Source organism: Vulpes vulpes, chromosome 16, assembly GCF_048418805.1.
Source record: "Vulpes vulpes isolate BD-2025 chromosome 16, VulVul3, whole genome shotgun sequence".
Taxonomy (NCBI): domain Eukaryota; kingdom Metazoa; phylum Chordata; class Mammalia; order Carnivora; family Canidae; genus Vulpes; species Vulpes vulpes.
Window position 1 is genome coordinate 52,830,100 of NC_132795.1, and position 24,013 is coordinate 52,854,112.

The 24,013-nt window shown below is 44.0% G+C and overlaps 1 protein-coding gene across 3 annotated transcripts in view; it reads left to right on the plus strand.

Moving 5' to 3' along the window:
* Positions 1-24,013, plus strand: part of PACSIN2 (protein kinase C and casein kinase substrate in neurons 2) — a 134,012-nt gene that overhangs the window by 24,797 nt on the left and 85,202 nt on the right. Inside the window, exon 1 of one of the 3 annotated variants that reach the window (XM_072741664.1) lies at positions 3,368-3,529. The exons of the other annotated variants lie outside the window; for them this stretch is intronic. The gene's annotated coding sequence lies outside the window, so the exon portion shown is untranslated. Of the gene's footprint in view, positions 1-3,367; positions 3,530-24,013 lie in introns of those variants that run through there. 3 annotated transcript variants of the gene reach the window in all.

Sequence of the window (24,013 nt, forward strand, 5' to 3'; positions counted from 1 at the left end):
GAGCTCCCCCTGTCAAAACTTCCCAACTCCATTTTAAAGGAGCTTTTGCGTTATTAATTTACACAGGGACAAACACTGGCTTAGCACATCAGGCTGCATGTGGGTCTGTTTGCAATGTGCAGTTGATATGCCAAGGGAATCTTTTAGTAAATTATGAATTAGATCGGAATTTTGCTTTCAGGAAGCTTCCAGCCTAGTGGGGGTCATGTCTGTATTTTAGTAACTAAAACACAAAGAGTGGCAGATAGGGGCTCCTGGGTGGCTCTGTTGGTTAAGCATCTGCCTTCAGCTCAGGTCATGATCCCAGGACCATGGGATAGACAAACCCTGCTCCGGGCTCCCTACTCGGCAGGGAGCCTGCTTCTCTCCGTCTCCTCCTCACTTGTGTTCTCTCTTGCTCTGTTTCTCTCTCAAATAAATAAATAAAATTAAAAAATAAAAAATGGTAGATACTTTCAGAGAGAACGTGTACTCCCAGCAGAAAGGGATCAGAGATTTCATAGAGAAGCAGGTATTTGATCTATGTCAATCATTTCTTTCTGTATTTAGTTGAATATTTCTCTCTGAGTAGAAATTCAAACAGATGTAATATCATTGGGTCTTGGGAAGTTGTAAGAAAATCTAAAGTAGTTTTGAAATTTCTGTGTCTCAAACCTTTGTAGAGGCACAGGCTGTTTCTCCTAAGTGACAAAACTTCCTGACACCTCTGTGCTCTGCTTTGGGGAATTGGGTCAAGAGGGATGATGTTCCTTTGGAGTCAGAAAACAGTGTATACCAGTCCCGGGTCTGTGGTCCTAAGCTAATGTGAGCATAATGTCACGTCAATGGAAGACAGTGGGTAGGGTGACCTGACAGACTGGGAAGGAACCAGGGGAGGATTGATTGTCTCCAGGGGGGTGGAGGGATTCCCCAAAGCCCAGTTGGAATGCTGTTGCCAGAAGAAGATGTGGGTACTGGGCAAGGAGCAGCCTGTTTAGAAATGCATGATAGGATGTGTAGGGTGTACCATAAAATGGGATAATATACTAACCAAGGGCCAGGATGCACTTTCTTGTGTGTCTCAGATGAGTTCCCCCGAACTTCTTTAGGCTAAAAAGTATAGCACATCATCCATAGGAACTCAAGAAGTATTGTGATATATGGGAATTCAGGAAATGTTTCCAGACTGCTTCCCAAAACTTACTGTTGGTATGAAAGGTGAAGGCTTCTTATGCTCTGTTTGTGGGTGGGTGAGTTCAAGTGAGGAGAAACTGTCATCTGGATGCAGAGAGCCCAGCTTTCCAGTCAGCAGTCTGACAGAGGGTGGACTCTTGGCTCTGCCACCAACCTGATGTGGACCTTGTGCCCTTCTTTTGTTGTGTGTAAACAAAAGCTGTTTGTACTATTCTTTATTAGATTTCTCAGAGTAACAGGTTATTGCCTTTGTTACTTTATGTTCATGCCAAGTGCAACAAAAGATATACACATGGAGGTCGTAGTAAAGCTCCAGTCCCAACACTGGAGATAAATCAGGACTGACCTGGTGCAACAGAGCCTTCCACAACTTTCTCTAGGCTCTCACCAACATCAGCGCATGTTTGAGTAAAAGCAAGAACGTTAGGCACCACTCAGCAGCTGGCTGTTCTCACTTCTCTTTAACTTACTTTGAGTACAAAATACCTAACAGTGAGCTATGTGTTGTAGGTGTTTATTGTTGAATGGAGTGTGTGAATGAATCCCTCACTCTGGATGTCTCCCCACGTCAGTAGTCCTTGATAGTTACGCCAGATTGAATTGCTTCAGCTTTTTTGTAGGCAATAATTGCACCAACAGGGTGTGAGTTGTGTGCCTTTTCTGGGCATTTCCACCAGCACTAGACATTGTGTTTGCTAATCTTAGGGGAGAAAATAGCATCCCACTGTTATGTTACGTTTTCCTGAGTATCTGTGAGGCTCTCATTACACATATTTATTAGCCATTTGTATTTCTTCTAGGAGTTCTTTATCCATATTTCTTGTTCATTTTTTTCTTTTATTGGATTTTCTTTTCTGTTTTTGGGAGCTCTTGTATATTGGGCTATAAATCCTTTGTTGTATGTATTGCAAATATGTCCCTTGGGCTATTGTTTCTATAATTTGTTTTTATTTTGTTTAGATGTCTTTTCCTATAAAGTTTAAAGATTTTTATGTGGTCATATATGTCTCTTTATAGCAGTTAGATTTCCTGTTCCACGGTCTAGAGAAGACTACAGACCAACTTCCTGTGTATGTGTATGCATATGTTTGTTTATATTTACTTGCAACATTTCTAAATATATTTTTAAATCTATTTCTAAATAGAACAGTAATATGAATATAGTGGTATATTGAAAGATTACAGAGAGTAGGTGGGTGGGGGGATAGTGAAATAGATAAAGGGGATATGTGGTACAATTATTGTGGTGAGCACTGAGAAATGTATAGAATTGTTGAACCTTGAAACTGATATAACAGTGTATGTTAATTATACTTGTATTAAAAAAAAATTTACTCTCCATAACCAAGTAAGGTTTATTTTTGAAACTACAGAGGTAGCCTAACAGGAAGTATGTTGGCTGGAGAAAGCCTTGGCTCAGGGCTTAAGAGCATGGTGTGTCCCAGTCCTGATGTCTGTTATCAGTCTGGCTTTGGCTGTATTATTTAAATCTCCTGAACTTCAGTGTCATCTGTAAAATTAGCAGGACAAGAATAGTACCATCATATAGGGTTGATGTAAGGGGTGAATGTGGGATAATACATGCAAAGTGATTAGAGCAGGGCTTGATGCAGAGTAAGTGCTCAATTGAAGTTATGCTTAACAATTCAGTATATAAAATTAAAAAGAAAACCTATATTGACTATATCAGCAGATGTTTTAAAAGGCATATAATAAAATGTAGCAGCTAATCCTTTTTTTTTTCTCAAAGATTTTATTTATTTATTCATGAGAATACACAGAGAGGAGAGAGAGAGAGAGGAAGAGACACAGTCAGAGGGAGAAGCAGGCTCCATGCAGGGATCTCGGGTCTCCAGGATCACGCCCTGGGCTGAAGGCGGCACTAAACCGCTAAGCCACCTGGGCTGCCCCTAACAGCCAATCCTAATAAAAATCTGAGTAAAATGGTCAGAGAAGGAATCTACATTAATATGAAAGTATTTTTTCAGAACTTGGCAGCGAGCATGTTAAGCCATCATCCCATTAAGCTGCAGCATGACAGGGAGGTGTGCATGCAGCAGTGTTCCTCCACACCTGTGAACCCCCATATGATCCTGTGGGTGTGACAGGCTCTTGGGGAAAGGGCCAGAGGAATAGCTGTGGCGGTGTCTGCGCAGTTGGAGCTGGCCCTGTGCCTGTCTTCCGTCTGGAGCATGTGACCACCTGTCCCTGAGGACTTCCTACTGGCCTTTTACCACCAGGTGTGGCTCCTGGCCTCACCCTTCAGGAACCAGGAATGAATTCCTGGGGTTGGGTGGGGAAAGAGGATTGTTACTGTGACAAGCCACTTCACCAAGGCCGGGGGAGCAGTAGTTGGGTAAGTACTGGGAATCAAGTGTCTAGAGTGCTGGGGGCCAGCTGCAGGCACGGGTAACCTGGCAGGTGCCCATGGTTCTGTCCTCTCTCTGAGAGAAATTGGCTTGGCCACAATTTCCAACCTCTCCCTTCTTCTTCCACATGCAAATTAAGCGGGCGGCTCTTGAAATGAGAGAGGGAGGCAAGGCCTGGATACTCTGAGCTCTGGATGGCTTCAGGTCAGATTGCAACTTCTAGATTCACCTGGAAAGTCTTTAGGGGCTGGGAGGTGCGGAGTCTTAGCATTGGTCTTTGGCCTGATTTTGTTGGACACCTGTGTTTCTCTCCTTGTGTGTATGTTATTCTTTCTGTCTTCTGTAATATTTTATTTACTCATCAGAGACACAGAGAGGCAGAGACATAGGTAGAGGGAGAAGCAGGGGATCCTGATGCTGGACTCCATCCCAGGACCCCCAGATCACAATCTGAGCCAAAGGCACATGCTCAACCGCTGAGCCACCCAGATGTCCCCTCCTTGTGTCTTTCTTTTTTTTTTTTCTTTTCTTTTTTTTTTTTTTTTTTTAAATATTTTATGATAGGCACACAGTGAGAGAGAGGCAGAGACACAGGCAGAGGGAGAAGCAGGCTCCATGCACCAGGAGCCCGACGTGGGACTCGATCCGGGGTCTCCAGGATTGTGCCCTGGGCCAAAGGCAGGTGCTAAACCGCTGCGCCACCCAGGAATCCCTCCGTGTGTCTTTCTTATGGTACTTGTCTGATCTGCCTCTAGTTTTGAAATGTTTTATTAGACAATGTAAAATTCATGTAAAACGACAGGTGATGAATATGTAAGTTTTGAAACATAATAATAAAGATCTCAAATCAGCCTCCCAGCTTGGGAATTTAACAATCTTGCACCATAGGAAGCTCCTGGGAGACATTTCCTGCCAAGGGGTAAAGGTATTCCAGGATGTTTTATCATTTGCTCATTACCTTTTTAAAAAAAAGAATATTGGGGCACCTGGCGGCTCAGTTGGTTAAGCATCCGACTCTTGATTTTGGCTCAGGTTATGATCTCAGGGTCCTGGGATTGAGCCCTGTGGCAGGCTCTGTGCTTATCGGGGAGTCTGCTTGAGGATTCTCTTGCTTTCTCCTCTCCCTCTGCCCCTCCCCCTGCTCATGTTCTCTCTCAAATCTTTAAAAAACAACTTATAAATGTTTGTATAAATAATATATTCACTTTATGAGCTTTGTAAAAAGGGAATCATAAGTAATTTGCAAATTCATTTTTACTGCTGAATAGTATTCTGTTGTGTGCATTGTATTAGGGTTCTCCAGAGAAACAGAACTAATAGAATATGTGTATCTATAGAAAGAGATTTATTTTAAGGAATATGCTCACATGGTTATGCAGACTGACAAGCCCAAATCTGTAGTCTGGGCCAGCAGGCCCAGCCCTAGCAGAGACTGGTACAATTCCAGTCCTGTCTGAAGGCTGACAGGTAGAGGATTCCCTCTTACTGGGGAGGGTTTTTTTTTTTTTTTTTTAATCCTGTTCTTATCTTCAGCTGATTAGATTGGGGCCCTCCCACATTGTGGAAGGCAGTCTACTGATTAAAAGGCTAACCTTGGGGCATCTGGGTGGCTCAGTCAGTTAAGCTTCGGACTTTTGGTTTCGGCTCTTGTTGTGATCTCAGGGTCATGATATCGAGCCCCATATCAGGCCCTGTGCTCAGCAGGGAGTTTGTCCCTCTCCCTTCGCTCTTCCTCCTGCTCCCCCCCCCCCCAATAAAAAAATAAAAATAAAAATAAGGTAAAATGTTAATCTTATTTGAAAACACCTTTGGAGAAACACCCAGAATAGTGTTTGATCAAAACCTGGACACTCTGAGACCCAATCAAATTGACACATAAAATTAATCCCATTTGTAAACATCATCACCCACACTGGCTATTGTTGCACTTTTTAAAAAATTATTTTTTATTTTTTTAAACAGAGAGCATGCAAATGTGTGCACATGGGGAGGGGCAGAGGGAGAGAGAAAGAATCCTAGGTAGACTCCCATGCTCAGCACTGCACCAGCCAACTGAGCCTTGACAGGACCCTGAGATCATGACCTGAGCTGAAATCATCAGATGTTTAATGGACTGAACCACCCAGGGGCCCCTATTATCATACTTCCTAATTGTACCCACCTAGTGGCTGTCAAATGTTCCTCTCATTCTGGCCTTAATTTATGGATAAGGTTATGGTTACAGATGAGGTTATGGTTACAGATGAGGATGAACATGTTTTGATATGGGTGTTAGCAATTCATGGGTTCTCTTTGGGGATATGTCCGATGAGTCTTTTCCTGTACTTCTCTTTGGATTGTCTATATTTTTCTTATTTATTTGTGTTGGTTCTTCTTCATTCTGCATAGTGGCCAATTTGCTGGTTCTATGAGACAGAGATGTTGCCTCTACCTTGTCCATGTGTTTTTATTGTCATCATGCTATCTTTTTAAATTTTTATTTATGATAGTCACACACACACACACACACACACACAGAGAGAGAGAGAGAGAGAGAGGCAGAGACATAGGCAGAGGGAGAAGCAGGCTCCATGCACTGGGAGCCCGACGTGGGATTCGATCCCGGGTCTCCAGGATCGCGCCCTGGGCCAAAGGCAGGCGCCAAACCGCTGTGCCACCCAGGGATCCCCTCATCATGCTATCTTTTGTTAAACATTTTTAATTTCAGTGCAGTTTACTATATTAATATTTTCTTTAATGATTGGTACTTTTTTTAATGGCTTTTTATTTTTATTTTATTTTTTAAAAGATTTTATTTATTTATTCATGAGAGACGCAGAGAGGGGCAGACACACAGGCAGAGGGAAAAGCAGGCTCCATGCAGGGAGCCTGACGTGGGACTCGATCCTGGGTCTCCAGGATCATGCCCTGGACTGAAGGCGGCGCTAAACCTCTGAGCCACCCAGGCTGCCCTTTTAATGGCTTTTTAAAGGAAATCCTGGGGTGCCTGGGTGGCTCAGTCAGTTAAGCATACAACTTTTGGTTATGGTATCAGGGTCCTGGGATTAAGCCCCTTGTTGGGCCGAGCTTAGTGTGGAGTCTGCTTGAGATTTCTCTCTCCCTCTCCCCTTCCTGCTGGTGCTCTCTATCCTTCTCCCTCAAATAAATAAATAAAATCTTAAAAAAAAAAAAAAAAGGAAATCCTTTCTTGTCTTGAGGTCATAAATATTTTATTTTTTTATTTAAAGATTTTATTTATTTATTCATGAGAATCACAGAGGCAGAGATGTAGGCAGAGGGAGAAGCAGGCTCCCCACGGAGAGCCTGATGCTGGACTGATCCCAGGACCACGGGATCATGACCTGAGCCGAAGGCAGACACTTCACCAACTGAGCCACCCAAGCACCACTCTCCCCCCACCCCCATTCTGCCTTTTAATAGAAGTATTTTGGTTTTAACTTCCTTATGAGTAAACCAGAAGGACAGAGACTGTAAGTGTATCTCTATATCCCTTAAAATTAGTATTTTATGGTGAGCATGTGATGAGAGCTTAATAAATGCTAATAATTGAGTATTGGTATTCGGTTTGAATGAGTTAGTAAGTTAAACTCACTCAGGTTTGGACCTGTGAGAGAGTGTCATGATGGGACTAGATACCCCTTTCATAACAGGCATAGAGGATATGGTGGAGCGTAGCTCCTACGCAGCACTAGCCAGGTGGATTTGCTGACTCTCCCTGACCCACCTTCTGGTGCAGCCTCCTTGAAGGTCAGCTGGGTCTGCAGAGCAGATATCTGTGCTCCAGATGGCTGCCTTGCATTGGTCTGCAGTGGAGAGAGAAGGAAAAGAGGCCTAATTTCCATTGCTTATGATTTTTTTAAATTTTGTTCCTTTTTTCTTTAAGATTTTATTTATTGATTTATTTGAGAGAGTGAGAGAGAGAAAGAGTGAGTGAGCACACAAGCAGGAGGAGTAGCAGGCAGAGGGAGAGGGAGAAAGGTTCCCCCCGAGCAGAGAGCCTGACTTAGGGCTGGATCCCAGGACCCTGGGATCAAAACCTGGGCTGAAGGCAGACACTTAACCAACTGAACCACTCAGATGTCCCATTGATGTACAATGTTATATTAGTTTCAGGTGCACACATAGTAATTTGACAATTTTACACATTATGCAGTGCTCACTCACCATAGTAAGTGTAGTCACCATCTGTCAGCATGCAGTGTTGTTACACTATTATTGGCTGCATTCCCTATGCTGTGCTTTTCATCTCTGTGACTTATTTATTTTATAACTGGAAGTTTGTTCCTTTTTATTTTTTAATTTATTTTTTAAAAAGATTTTATTTATTTATTCATGAGAGAGAGAGAGAGAGAGGCAGAGACCCAGGCAGAGGGAGGAGAAGCAGGCTCCATGCAAGGAGCCCTATGTGGGACTTGATCCCAGGTCTCTAGGATCACGCCCCGGGCGGAAGGCAGACGCTTAACCGCTGAGCCACACAGGCATTCCAGTTTATTACTTTTTAAAGATTTATTTTTATTTATTTTAGAGCATGGTGGGGAGGGGCAGAGGGAGAGGGAGAGAGTCTCAAGCAGACTGTGTCAAATATGGAGCCCATTGAGCCCATCGTGGGATTCAGTCTGAGGACCCTGAAATCATGACTTGAGCCAAAACCAAGAGTGGGACCCTTAACTGATCGAGCCACCCAGGCACCCCAGAAGTTTGTACCTCTTAATCTCCTTCACCTGTTTTGCCCATCCCTGCACCCACCTTCCTTCTGGCAACCACTAGTTCTCTGAATTTATGTCTTTGTTTCTACTTTTTGTTCTGTTTTTTTAGATTCCATGTATAAGTGAAATCATATGGTATCTGCCTTTTTCTGACTTACTTCACTTAGCATAATGCTGAGTCCATTCATATTCTTGCAAATGGCAAAATCTCATTCTTTTTTATGGGTGGCTGATATTTCTGTGCATATCTAGGTACAGATACATATATCACATCTTTGTTACCTATTCATCTATTGATGGACACTTGGGCTGCTTCCATGTCTTGGCTATTGTAAATAATGCTGTAATAAACATAGCGATGCATATATCTTTTTGAATTAATGTTTTCTTTTTCTTGAGTAAATACCCAGCAGTAGAATTCCTGGGTCATATAGTATGTCTATTTTTAATATTTTGAGGAACCTTCATAACCATTTGCCACATGGTTACACCAATTTACATTCCTACCAACAGTGCGTGAGCATTCCCCTTTCGCTGCAGCCTCACCAACACCTGTTTCTTGTCTTTTTGATTTTAGCCATTCTAACAGGTGTAAGGTGATACCTCATTGTGGTTTTGATTTGCATGTCCCTGATGGTTAGTGATGTTGAACATCTTTTCATGTATCTGTTGGTCATCTGTATGTCTCATTTGGAAAAATGTCTATTTAGTCCTCTGCCTATTTTTTATTTTTTATTTTTTTGGTGTTGAGTTGTCTAAGTTCTTTATTTTGAATATTGGACCCCTTTTCAGATAATATCACTTGCAAATATCTCCTTCCATTCAGTAGGTTGCCTTTCTGTTTTGTTGATGGTTTCTGTTTTTTGTTTTTTCTTCGTCATGCAGAAACTTTTTATTTTGGAGTAGTCCCAACAGTTTGTTTTGCTTTTTCCCTTGCCTGAGGAGACATCCATAAATATGTTGCTAAGGCTGATGTCCAAGAGTTTACTGCTTATGTTTTCTTTTAGGAGTTCTGTGGTTTCGAGTCTCATATTTAGGTCTTCAATCCATTTTGAGTTTATTTTTGTGTACCATGTAAGAAAGTCATCCAAATAGCTGTCCAGTTTTCCCAGCACCATTTATTGAAGAGACTGTCTTTTCCCCATTGGGTGTTCTTGCCTCCTTTGTCAAAGAGTAATTGACCATATAAGCGTGGGTTTATTTCTGGGATCTTTATTCTGTTCCATTGATCCGTGTCTGTTTTGGTGCTGGTTCCATATTATTTTGATTACCACAGCTTTGCAGTGTATCTTAAAAACCTGGGATTGTGATGCCGCCACCTTTGTTCTTGCTTATGATGTTTTAATGATGATCTCCACCTAGGGGCTCCTGGGTGGCCCCGTTGGTTGAGCCCTTGCCTTTGGCACAGGTCAGGGTCCTGGATCGAGCCCCGAGTAGGGCTCCCTGCTCAGTCTGCTTCTCCCTCTCTCCCTGCTTCTCCCCCCTCCAGCCTCGCTCATGCTCTCTCTCAAATGAATAAAGAAAATCTTTTAAAAAATATTTATTTCATGAGAGAGAGAGAGAGAGAGAGAGAGAGAGAGAGAGAGAGAGAGAGAGGGAGAAGCAGGCTCCATGCAGGGAGCCCAACGTGGGACTCCATCCCAGGACACCAGGATCACGCCCAGGGCCAAAGGCAGGTGCTTAAACCGCTGAGCCACCCAGGCTGCCCAAGAAAATCTTTTCTTAAAAAAAAAAAAAAAAAGAAAAAGAAAAAAAAAAAGAAGCTTGTATTTGGTCACTGACCTCTGCCCTCCAGGAAGAGCACTTAACTGTTTTCCCCTGGGGAGGAATTAGGCATCCTCCAACAGACCAGGAGCATCAAGAGAAAAAATATCCTTCTGGAGCACCTGGGTGGCCCAGTCAGTTAAGCATCTGACTCTTGATTTTGGCTCAGGTCATGATCTCAGTGATCTCAGGGTCATGAAATCAAGCCCTGCATCCAGCTCCTTGCTGGGCATGAAGCCTGCCCCCACCCACCCACCCCCCCACCTCCATGTGTACGCTTTCTGTCTCTCAGAAAAAGAAAATAAAATCCTTTCTCATGGAAATCAGTGGAGAGGTAGATGGAATACAAATAAAATTCGTGTTCAATTGATAGAGGAGCGTGTTGCATGTGGTACCTGTCCTCTGGTGCTCACAGGGAAGAGCTGTGAGGGGACAAAGGTGCTGCTGGCTCCTTGGTGGAATTGACTTTTTGTTCTGTTGTACCTAGGTCTTGGTGGGCCAGATGGAGGGCAGCCAGAAGGAGAGTGGATAGAGGGATTTGGAGGGTTCTAGACCAGGTGTTTCGTATCATTTAATCCCCTCAGCAACTTGGAGGGGGTTGCTGGTCATCTTTCCACAGTTGAGCAGCCCACCCCCTGGGCATCTGGGGAAGGCTGCTGGGCCCAGCCCTGGTGTAGGGCTTGCCAAGCCTGGTGAGCCTGGGCACATGGCCTGAGAGCTTGCCCCCGAAGTCTAAACTGTCAGATATGTAAAGTCCAAGGCATGTTTGGAGAATTTCTAATTCGATAAAACATTTAAAAAACTAATAGAAAAAGCCGTGGCTTTTTCTCAATGTGAAGTTAAAGAACGAAGCCTCAGTGGAGGGCTGTCGGTCAGTGGCACTGTTGTACAGAGTCCTGGTTGCATAATTTCGAGCACTGGGGAGGTTTTGACCTGAATTTTGCAAGACATTCTTCAATTACTGGATAAACAAATAATGAAGCTGCTCATCGATGAGAAACATGGCAAATTCTGTCGTTTGTAAACTTGTTTTGGAGAACAAGGACAAGTTTTTTTTTTTTTTTTTTTTTCTTTTTTTAAAGGATTGTTTTTTAAAAAAAAAAAAAACCCACTGCTGGTTGTCTCTGTCTTTCAGTAACTTTGTTGCAGGGCACTTGGGCAGGAATATTTCACATAAATTCTTCCCTGGGCTGACCTTTAAGTTCAAGACATTTGCTCAGGTGCCCAGGCAGATATCTGGCTGCTCTAAGGTGTTTATTTTGTGTCAACTCCAGCCATAAAAGTTTTCTTAAATCTGGTGCAGAATGAATTAAATCCCCACTTGTGCTTTCTAATTTGAAAATCCAGGTGTGTGCTTTTGTTTCTAGAGATGTGTCCTGTTTTCAAATAGGAAGGTGCTCTTACAAAGCAGCACACTAGTTCTATTAAGTGCAAAGCAATTTAAAAGCAGGAGTGAATTTTCAGTTCTTGTGAAGCCGTAGGCTCAGTCCTTCCCAGCATGGGCTCCTGGTCAGAAAGACCAAGCCAACTCCTGTTTCTTCCAGCCCATTCCCTGTGCAGAACTACAGTTTCAGATTTCCTCCTGCAGCTCTGACCGCAGTTCATCTTTTCTCTCCATACATAGGAAATTCTTTTTTAAAAACAGAATTATCACTGGGTGGTATGTATTATTGGTTTCACTCCTTGAGCCAGCAGACCCTCACGACCTGCTGAGTGAATGCAGAGAGGCACCAGAGGGGAGAGGCTAGGTGGGAAGAGGGGCAGTGGGAGCCTGGACCTGTGCCTGGCCAGCCCTGTGAGCGGTGGGGTGGGGGAGACCAGGCAGGGCAGCCTCGTGGTTTGGGGGTCACTTCTGCCAACCCAATTGATTATCCCAGTAAGACGTTCTGTGTCCTGTGGCATGCCCCATTAGCCACTTTGGGTGGCCTTCGGCTCACGGTGGGGGGGCCTTGCTGTCATTTCAGGGTGCTTACTTTCTTTGAGACTGTTTAGCACATTGTTTTATTTTTTATTTTTTATTTTTTTAAGATTTTATTTATTCACAGACACAGAGAGAAAGAGGCAGAGACACACAGGCAGAGGGAGAAGCAGGCTCCATGCAGGGAGCCTGATGTGGGACTCGATCCCGGGTCCCCAGGATCACACCCCAGGCTGCAGGCGGCACCAAACTGCTGTGCCACCGGGGCTGCCCAGCACATTGTTTTATTTCTTTATGTGTGTCATCTTCTCTGGCTGGACTTTATTTATTTATTAAGTAGGGTCTATGCTCAGTGTGGGGCCCAGTGCCGGGCTTGAACTCATGACACTGAGACCAAGACCTGGGCTGAGATAAAAAGTCAGAGGCTTAATCGGCTGAGCCACCCAGGCCCCCACCCCCCCACCCCCCGCTGAATTTTAAAATGAAGACCTCGGGGGCACCTGGGTGTCTCAGTTAAGTGTCTGACTCTTAATTTTGCTCCTTGTATGTTGGCTTTGCAATCAGTGGGGAGTCTGAGATTCTCTCTCTCCTTCTGTCCCTCCCTCTGCTCGTGCTCTCTCACTCTTTCTCTCACTCTAATCTTAAAATAAAATGAAGCCCACATTGCTGTTGACTCCTTCTTGTGAAGGATATAATGAATATTTATTAGCCAGTTAAATTTTTTATGTTATTTCTGTGATAAAAAGTTTTTATTTTGGAAAAAAAAAGTAGGTATACAGAAAAGTTGCAAAGATAATACAGAGCATTCTCATATACTTTCCCCTAGTTTCTCCTAATGTTAACATATTATGTAACTACAGCACAGTTGTCAAAATGAAGAATTTCCCGTTGGTGCAGTGTTATTAACTAAACTACAGACTTGACTTGGATTTCACCAGTTTTTCCACTGAGATTCTGTTCCAGGATCCAGTCCAAGATAGCACATTGAGTTCAATTGTCCCGTCTCCTTGGTTTCCTCCATCTGTGACAGTTTCTTTTTCACGACCTTGACAATTTTGAAGAGTGTCAGTCGGATATTTTGTGGAATGTCCCTCAATTTGGGTTTGCCTCATGTTTTTTCTCACATTTTGTATTGGACTTAGGAGTTTTGAGGAAGAATACTGCAGAGGCAAAGTGCCTGCCCTATCACCTCAAATCAGGGAGTACAGTGACGTCAGCATGATTTAGCCCTGGTGAAGTTCACCTTGTGGGCTTAGTATTTTTATGCCTTGGTTTTACACATGTTTTACATGGGCTCTGGTTCCCCATAAAGTTGCCATTCCTTTCAGGTGAGGACCTCTGTTCTGCTTGCTTTATGCCTCCCCTTCCCTGACAGGATTCGTGCTGTGGACTTGCCGAGTCACATAAAAACACATTTGGACTGTCTTGATTACATGAGTATTTAACAATTTTCACAATCACAAGTAAAACAAGATTGGTCCTATATTGGTAATTGTTAAAACTAGGCATCATTATTCTAGTCTCTACTTTTTATACGTATGACATTTTCCATAAAAGTTGAAGAGGAAAACATTTCCAGTCTACAGATATAATGAATCCCAGATTGTTTTGATAGTGTAGGTGTTATGATGTTGGTTGTTGCCAGAGTTGTTCAGGCTGTTACTCATCTTAAAAGTATTTGATTCTTCCCCCGAGGCCTCCATAGGAAGAAAAACTTGTGTGTAAACCCATATTAAGTGGTACCACTAGTAATTATATAAAAATAATATTTCTTAACATCTTGGAGGAAGAAAAATAATTGGTGTGCCATCAGAAAATAATTCTACATAGAATGAGGTTACAAATCATTTGGAATTCATTTGTGGAACAGAAAGAAAATCTTTACTATTTATCGTCATTTTTTTTTTTAAGATTTTATTCATGAGAGACAGAGAGAGGCACAGAGACACAGGCAGAGGGAGAAGCAGAGAGAGGCACAGACACAGGCAGAGGGAGAAGCAGGCTCCATGCAGGAAGCCCGACATGGGACTCTATCCTGGGACTCCAAGATCATGCCCTGGGCCAAAGGCAGGTGCTAAACCGCTGAGCCACCCAGGGATCCCTATTTATTGTCATTAATTTGTTGGAAAGAGCATCTGAATCTAACAAATTTGTTTTTTTTTTTTTTTAAGGGTTTTATTTATTCATGAGACAGAGAAAGAGAGAGGCAGAGACACAGGCAGAGGGAGAAGCAGGCTCCATGCAGGGAGCCTGATGTGGGACTCGATTCCAGGACTCCAGGATCATGCCCTGGGCTGAAGGCAGGCGCTAAACTGCTGAGCCACCCAGGGATCCCTGAATCTAATGAATTTGGGCACGGTCTATTATATGTGCACAATTTTGACATTACAAACTGTGAGTCTGGTGTTAAATAAATGTAGCAGAGAAATACTGATACCATTTAAAGATCCTAGTTACCCTTCCTGAGCCTCAAGACACTTTTGTTTTTTTAAAGGAGTTTATTTGAGAGAGAGATCTAGCGAGGATGAGTGGGATGAGGGACAGAGGGAGAAGCAGATGCCCTGCTGAGCAGGGAGCCTCGCATGGGGCTTGGTCCCAGGCTTCGAGATCATGACCTGAGCCAAAGGCAGATGCTTAACTGACTGAGCCACCCAGGCACCCCTCAAGACACTTTTTAATATGTAGGGAATTGTAAGTGGATTTTGAAGGGGAGTGTACTGGGGAAACAAGCACAGAAGGATAAGCTTGCTCTGGGTAAGCTTGCTCTTTGAGTTCCCCTCCCATTAATCTGCAAACACATGGTCACAGAGTGAGGGTTTGGGAAAATGAATGCTGTCACAAAGCATAATAAGCACACTCAGTGCCACATGTTAAGTCCACATCCTGGCCCTGGAAGTTAGTACTCTTGACAATTAATAAAATATCCCCCAGCCTTAATCCAAGTGCATAGGTCCTGTCACAGGACTTCTGACCTATCAGAGGTCTTTGTACAGATTGGCATGTGTATGTTCATTGTCTGAGTTTGGTGGTCACTCAGCTCTGTGGGTCACGTGTGCTGTTAGAAGCACTGGGATCTCTTGTCTCCTCTTAGGGAAGGGGCTGTATGGCTGCTGACTCCCCTTTCTCAGGGTTATCACTGGGAGGGTCAAGTTGTGAGAGCCTGAGAAGTCTCCTTTGCCTGCGTGTGGCTGGCACTGAGGAGGGGGCCCTTCATTTGGTCCTGTTCATCTGGTAAACTAAGATGTGCATATTCTGCATATTGTCTCCCTTAGACCTACCTCTGTATGGAATTAATTTGCATGACGTTGAGGTCTTAAAGAACCTCTGTACTGTGAATGAGATTATTGGTCTGAGGCTGGGACCAGCATCTTCTGCTTTTGGATGCAGCTGGAGAGCCTTGACGCCTCCTGGGACTTAAGCTTGTTTACAAAAATGGTTCATAAAATCTCAGACTTTATGGAGTGAATTGTGGGGTACACCCAGGCATCCCATCTCTTGGCTTTCCCACATGAAATATTGCATTGATGAAGCCTGCTGCAAGGGTACTGCACCTCTCTTGATGATGAGGTATCGGGCTTTGGTTAATAAGCTTCTTGCTCTAGGGTTTATCCAAAACGAGATTTGATGGAAGTCTTGCAGGCAGGGGTGTACCCTCTATATCTGTTGGAGCTCAGAGATTGGGAGTGCTGTGGTCCTGAGCGCCTTCTGTGTGACAGTGGTCTCTCCACAGCCCTTCTACTTGCTGCCATGGAGTCACCCATCTGGCTTTAAAATCTCATAAGGAGGGATCCCTGGGTGGTGCAGCGGTTTAGCTCCTGCTATTGGCCCAGGGCGTGATCCTGGAGACCTGGGATCGAATCCCACGTCGGGCTCCCGGTACATGGAGCCTGCTTCTCCCTCTGCCTGTGTCTCTGCCTCTCTCGCTCTCTCTGTGTGACTATCATAAATAAATAAAAATTAAAAAAAAATCTCGTAAGGAACTCAGTTTATTTCTTCATTCTAAAGTCAGTGCATGGACTCTGTGTAAAATACAAGTACAAATAATCAAAAAGAGAAAATCACTGTCAATACGTTGACGTACACTTTCCCAGATCATTACATTTACTCACAAATGTGATTTTTAAAAACAAATACGATCATAGGATTTAAACTGTTTTGTAACTTGTCCTTCTTTACCTTACTCTCACACGTGGGAGAAATGTGTTCCTCATCTATACTCTGTCTTAAGCTGGGTCACCTGTCACAGATGCACAGCATCAGCTGCCAGGCCAAGCAGCTTGCTTTCTCCCTGTGACTCCTGCCAGGTGGCTCGCAGTGTGCCCTTGAGACTTGTTCTGGACTCGGCACTCTCTGCCACTTAGCCCAGTTGGCCTCTTGGCAAAGTCCCCTTACTTTATTTTCCTTCACAAGACTTTTGAACCAGCCCCGTCCATGCCCATACTTTGTTCCTTATGATCACTATGGGTGTGTTGCATTCAGATTGTGTCATTGATTCCCTGATTTTCTGACATTTATTTAATTGATTTCCTGCTGTCTCACTTTCCTGGGGGTTAACTTTATGCCTCTGCCACCTAAGTATGTGCCTTCCGTATTTTGACCCTATCCCTCCAGAGACCTCTTTGACCCTTCTGTGACATTAACCATGATCAGTATCATTGGGAGCTTCCAGTTCTGTCATCGGGATGACTTCACTGGCTGCCATTTAAAAATACCCTACCTGTACATTGTCTCATTTTATCTTCACAAGCCCTGGGTGATACTTGAGGCTGTCTTCACCTTACAGGTAGAGGAACCTAAAAGCTTGCCAGGTCCTTTATCTGCTCACTGCCTATCTCTGTTGCTTGGCCCCTCTCAGCTCTGTGTTTCCCATGCGGTGTCTGTGACGATCCTGTAGGGGACCAGCCTCTAACCTCCTCACTTGGCAGTACCTTGTCCCATGTCAAAGAACAGTTTGGAGCATTGTGATTGTTTAAGAATAGTAGACTTCAGTTTCAAATAGTCAAAGTAGAAGAAAAACATAAAATTTGTAAAATGAGATGCACTTTTAAGTTTATAATTGGTATTCTATTTATAAGATTATTTTTGTATTTATTTTAGAGAGAGAGATTGCATGATTAGGGGGAGGGGCAGATGGAGAGGGAGAGGCAGAGACTCTCAAGCAGACTCCACACTGAGCATGGAGCCTAATGGGGGCTTGATCTCAGGACCCCAAGATCATGACCTGAGCCAAAGCCAAGAGTCAGTTGCTTAACCATCTGAGTCATCCAGGTGCCCCAATTGGTGTTCTATTTTAATCACATTTCAGACCTGCGAATGGAAGCTTTTAGGGATTAGAGACCATGTCTTTTAAGTTGAATTTATATAACACCAGTGCTTACAGACTTTAGATTCACTCATTAAACTCTAAATGTATACTAATTACATGCCAAACTGAAGTATGGTATTGTTGATCTTTTTTTAAAGGACTATTTATTTGATAGAGTGCGCAAGTAGGGGGAGCAGTAGGCAGAGGGAGAAGCAGGCTCCCTACTGAGCAAGGAGCCAGATGTAGGGGCTCAATCCCAGGACCCTGGGATCATGACCTGAGCTGAAGGTAGACACTTAACCAACTGACTGAGCCATCCAGGTACCCCAGTATTCTTGGTCTTTTCCCATTTTCCCTCTCTTCTTTATCCTAAGCACTGGTCCAAATGGAGAAGAAGTAATGGGAGCATTCTGGAATGCTAGTGATCATGATTTCCATTTATTTATATATTTATACCTCTCCTGGTTTCACAAAGAGTTTGAGTTGGTTGTTTGGGACTGCCAAAAAGAAATAAAAGGCAGAACTGAATTCTTCCTTTGCCATCTCCAAAGCAACGACAATAAAACATGTTTATTTCTGATGAGGACCTCGGAGGTCACCAGCAGTCTCCCACACCATCCCAGCATGCTTGTGGGACCTGACAGGCTCTGCTGTCAGAGAGAACCCCCTGTAGCAGCTTTATGCACTGTGACTGCTGTGTGACCGTGGGCAGGCCACTTCCCCCAGGGCTCTAGTTTTCTCATCTGAAAAATGGGCATAGGACTCTCACTTTGCAGAGTTATCATGAAGAGTCATTGCTTGTAAAGAAACTGGCAAATGTGTATAAAATATCATAAAATAGTCCTTATTTTATCCTCTATTTGGAGGGTTTCTTTTTTTTTTTTTTATTTTAAAGATTTTATTTATTTGAGAGAGAAAGCTCGAGCAAGGGGAAGGGCAGAGGGAAAAGCAGGCTTCCCATGGAGCAAGGAGCCCTAGGTAGGCTCAATCCCAGGATCCTGGGATCATGAGCCAAAGGCAGATGCCTAACCAAATGAGCCACCTAAGCGCCCCTATTTGCAGGGTTTCTAAACATCAGTTCATAATGGTATTTTTACTGCCGTGGTGCTAAAATAGCAACATTGTAATTCTTTACAAAGCTAAAGATATTTAGTTTGAGGCTTTAATTTTTATTTATTTATGATAGTCACAGAGAGAGAGAGAGAGAGAGAGAGAGGCAGAGACACAGAGGGAGAAGCAGGCTCCATGCACTGGGAGCCCGACGTGGGATTCGATCCCGGGTCTCCAGGATCGCGCCCTGGGCCAAAGGCAGGCGCCAAACCGCTGCACCACCCAGGGATCCCCCTAGTTTGAGGCTTTTGATATAATTCTGAAGTTGTATGATTTGCTTTTTAGTGTTAAAATGCCTTTTTTCTTATTTAAATGCCTTTGAAATGAAATAATGGGAGGTGATTGGTTTTTCTTTTTAGTGCTCTCAATGGACAAAATAAAGTTGGTAGCCTTGCACTGGGCGCTTCTGCCTTCAATGGGATACTCTGGTCAGTAAAGCTGGAAGAGGAGGCTCCAGCCTGAGAGGCAAGTGACACAGTGCCTTTTTTACCTGACTCAGCTCAGTGCCCAGTCTCCCTGGGGATTTCTCAATCCACTCCATTTTCCTACACCGAGCTCCCTGCTCAGGTCTGCTGTGCAGCACTTGTCACACTGTGAGGTCCTCTGGGTGCTTGTCTGTCTACCCTACTGAACTCTAAGTTCCATAAGGGTAAGTGTGGGGGATCATTTAGCTTGTAACTTCCAGAGTCTAGCATAGAGAGGGCACATAGAAATAAATGAGGGGGAAAATCACATCAATAAACCTCCAATAAAACATGAACAGAGCATATCTCTAACTTTATTCCTGAAAATATTCCCATACTCACCACAAATCTTCTTCACTCCTTTTTGAATTTAGACCTTCCTTCAGGGATCATTTTCCATCTTCAGTGAGTTGCCCAAGGAAGACTTGAGCTGGTCCCATAATTGCAAGTGACATCTTAACCACTGAGATGTTGTTAGGAGCCCAGGTATATCTTCTCACGGTGGCATTTTATAAAATCTGTAAGAAAAGAAATTAACATATTTTTCATATCACATTGGTGCTTTGAAGTTTTTCTCAATTGGGCTTTCTGCTTTAATTAGTTTGGCTTCATTTTTTTTTTTTTTTTCTTTAGCTTTGGGCAAGTGCCAGGGAAGCAAAGAAGCTTATATAAAGGGTTTTAATTTTTTTTTTTTTTTACTTTGCCAAAGATAGGACGGGTACTTAGTTCAGCTTGTTCTGGCACCTTCTTCTTTGATTGCGAATGTTAGAAATTTGGCTCGGTTTATTCCCTTCTATAGGCAAAATGGCTCTATTTATGTCTTGTTTCATGAAAAATATGAAAGGCTAACACATAGGATTTGAACAATAGCCGCTACCCTCTCCCTCGCCCAGAAAAAAAAAAAAAAAAAAAGATTGACCTATCAGAATGTTTTATATAACCTGTTTAAATTCTAGGACTTAAGATTTATTTATCATTTGAAGAAAAAGAAAAACTAATACCTATCATTATGGCATTAGATTTACTTGTTTACTGACTGTCAAACAGCCATTGGAGCCGGTCACTGAAAGCTGCCATTTCTAAGTCACTGGCTGATGTTATCACGCTTTTACTACTGTGATATTGGAGAGTTGAGTTAACCTGGTTAAAAGTGCACCGTTCAGGTTCATCAGAATCATTAGTGTATGTTAGAGGATCAGCAGATCCAAGAACTGAGACCCAGTGCGATGAGGGTACGCTGGCACTGTGCAGAGCTTGGCGGCATCTTGCAGGCCAGTCCTTGGTGAAAGGCAGTTGCTGCTGTGCTGCCCATGGGGGTGGGGGGCAGTTCTCTTGTTCAGGCTCTGCAGTGGGCTTCTCTCCTGTCTTCTCTCGGTCGTTCCCCTTCCTCTTCCTTTTCTTTTTATTGAGATCTTAATTTACATACAACCAAATGGACCCATGTAGAGACTTGAGCAAATGGAGATGCCTGTGTAGCCACTGTCCCAAGCCAGACAGAGAACATTTCTGTCACTTTAGAACTTATCTCATGCCCTGTACAGTCAGCCCCCACCCGGCCCCTGGTCCCAGGCAAACATTGATCTGTCACTATGGATTTGTTTGGCCTGGTTTAGAATTTCATGTAAATAGAATACCCAGTGCACCCTTTTGCATCAGGCCTCTTTTGCTTGCTGTGAAGGTTATGTGATTTACCCATTTGCCTCTGTCAGAAGTTTATTCTGTTTAAGTGCTGAGGTGTTTTGTGCTGCTTGGTGATGCTGCACACAGCTGTTTCCATGACCTGTATGGAGAAGTGGTTGGAGGAATCAGGGCTCTGTGGAAGTATGTGCATGGTCTGTTTGCAGATCTCCTTCCCCCAACTCTCCTCAGCAATTGAGGAAGGCTGGGGGGAAGAGTAGAGGAAGTACCTTGCCATCCAGGACATCACTAGTCCCAATGATCCTTGAAGAGTTTGGCTTCTCAGAATAGCTCTGTTCTGGTTATCTCCAGCCTCTGGTACCAGATACAATCCTGGTTTGCCTTTTGGGAATTGGGGAGATGGGGGTTCCTAATGGTGTGAGGCTTTGTGACCACAGGGCCTCTTCTAGAGCTTTTGCATGACTTCCACCATCCTGGCAGCTGCTAGACCACCTGGCTCTGTGTTTAGGGCTTGCTAAGTTCAGGGACATGAGAACCGTGGAGCCCATCTAGCACGAGGTGGCCAGGTACCTCCACCTGTCACACCAGAACCTCCACCTGCCTTTGAATTGTCTGGCTATTCCCTGGCCATGTCCGGGCTCAGCTGTTAGCTTTAGTCGAAGAGGGAGGACTGATGCACAGAACTGCAGTTTGTACTGTTTTTATGAACAGCCTGATTCCTATGTGCCCATAACCTCTTTAAGAATCACCTTGCCTGAGTCACTGGTTGTTTCTGGCTGGGGAAGGACCACGGAAGGGAGGAGAAAGAGATGGCAGCTAAAGTGCATGGGGTTTGTTTTTGAGTTGATGACAGTATACTAAAATTGACTGGGGTGATAGTTGCACAGCTCTGTAAATACACTAAAAACCATTGAATTATGTACTTTAAATGGCTGAATTGTATGGTATGTGAATTACATCTCAATAAAGCTATTTTAGAAAAAGTGTGGCAATAAAGCCAGAGCAGACTGATAGAGGAATGGGGGGGGGGGGGAGTCGCATGGTGAAAATTTTATTCTTTCCCCCATGTGACACAACCTGATGCCAGAGATCCTCGTTCTTCCCAGGTCTAGTTCCGAGGCAGGCATGAGTGTGGTACAGAAACGATGGGCTTTGAACACGTCAGGTGGACCTGAGTTCGAATTCCATTCTGCCATTATTTGCTGGATGATACTGAGCAGGTTGCTAAGTTTCTCTGGTGGTTTCCTTTCTGTAAAATGGGGGTAGAAGTACCTCTCTTACTGCATCTCTCAGAAGAGCTCAGCAAAGGCTGCCATTTGCACCATGTGCCGACCCTAGAACAGAACAGCAGTATCAGAGAGAAGCAGCTGGTCTGATGTGGCCCGGATGCCTGTGCCTCGGGCTCGCTTAGTGACAGCTGCACGTGCACCCCGCCATTGGTTGAGGACTGATGTCCTGAAGGTGTGGGTAGTCTTCAGCTAACTGGCTGGGTTTTGTTTTGGAATTTTTTTTCCTGCCTTAATCTGCATGGTTTGAGTAATCGTATGGGAAGCTCTTGGAGAACCTGCTCCTGTCCCCACTACCCCCCACCCCCCACTTGGTGAAGCCTTCCCTGACACCCTCTCGCCCAGGTCACCGCTCCCTTCACTGTGTTCCTTCTGCCCTGCTCGGACAATTCGGGGCAGGGACGTTGGCTTTTACCATGGGGGCCCCGAGGCCTCAAGCCCTGTGCCGGCACTAATGTTTGTTGAATGAATGCCCAATGGTTTCAAGTCTGGTGACAGAAACCAGATTGGAACTGGAAATACTAGTTTAGGCACCATGTGCTGCAAGAGGTTAGCTGTTGGGTTTCCCTGGAGAAGTGTTTCTGTCCCAGTACCACCTTAGGGGGCAGGACAGCTGCCTGAGCCAGTCTTGTCTTCTGCCAGAGGGGTGCAGGGCAGCTGGTTTCCAGCTAGGAAGCCCCCACCTGAGGTGATGGGGAGGGGGAGAGAATGCCTCAGCCACCTGGAGAGCTGGGCTCATTACCCCATAGTCCCACTGCTCTCTGTATTCTCAGTTCACTTCAAATCAGATTTTATCATGTGGCAGCTGTATCCAAGACCCACTTCTAATATACCGAGGGAAACCAAGATGGAGAGGCAGTGTGGTGTAGTGGCTAATAGCTGGATTCTGGAGCTGACTGGGTTTGGATCCTGGCTCCACACCATGTGCTGGCTTTGGGATGCAGGGCAGGTAATATAACCTCCCTGTACCTCAGTTATCTGAGCTGGAAAATGGAAGAGGTGACAATCCCCCGATAGGATTATTTTCATGATTAACCATAAAATAACCATTATATAAATATCAAACAGCTTGTGTTTGTTGGATTACGATAGATAGGTAGGGAGGTAGATAGAATGAGTGAGGGTCTTAAAAAACCAAAATGAGTAAATCTACCTTGCTGTGATTGTCCTCTCTCATAACCAAGAGCCTTAAGTAGGACTCTAGGGCAAAGAAGAGTTTTTGGTCATGCTAGCTGATGAAAAGGAAAAGTAGATAATCAGCTTGCTCTGCCAGAACTCAAGTGCTTATTCTTTTTTAGTGGAAGGAAATACGCCCAGCAAAGGACTTTTGTGACCATATTTTTGTGCTACTTAAACTTAGTTGAAATGCTTGGGAAGATAACTGCCAGGCTGTTCGTTTAGGAAGCCTGACTGTGTGTTGTGGTCAAGTACCTGAAGTAGTCTCCAGAAACATTATTCAGCCTTTTCCAGCCTTAGTGTCCATCACTGGACAAAATGAGCGTCAGAGCCATTCAGCCCCCCAGCAAGCCCCGAGACGAAGCAGCTGGCCTCCCTGCAGAGCAGTGTTGGCCTCTCTGTGAGGGTGCGTGGGACCTAACTAGGCGGACTGGGAATACAGTGAGGTTTGCGATGGGTTGTCTTCTGTGGGTTGTTTTGGGAGCAGGTGGGGGAGAGGGTGGTATAATAATTTTCCAAGTGGTATGAATTATTATCATATGTCAAATAATTGACCCTTGTGTTGATATGGTCTTTGCTTCATTGGTGTTTTTCCATCAAAGAATTTCTAAACATGGATTTTGGAAAGATATTTTTAACCTATTTTGTTTTGTGTTATTGAGTCAGACTAGGGGGCCCATGTTGCAAGGAGGGAATGGGCCGGCTCTGTTCTGGCCACCATCACTTCAGTGCAGCATCTAGCTTGCCATGGCGTTGGGAGTGCACATGAATCTTCTGGGAGGGTACTTCGGGGAAACTGAGCTTGAAATATTCATTTCTTGTGTTTTTACAGAGTGGTTTCAATACCTGCTCTTTCTTGTAGTATTTCTAGTGTTTCTATTTTTTGATATTGTTGCATACTTTTTTTTAAAGATATTTTTTCCTTTTTTTTTTTTTAAGTTTTTATTTCTTTATTCATGAGAGATGCAGAGAGAGAGAGAGGCAGAAATGCAGGTAGAGGGAGAAGCAGGCTCCTTGCAAGGAGCCTGATGCGGGACTCGATCCCAGATCCCGGGATCACACTGAGCCAAAGGCAGAAGCTTAACTGCTGAGCCACCCAGGTGT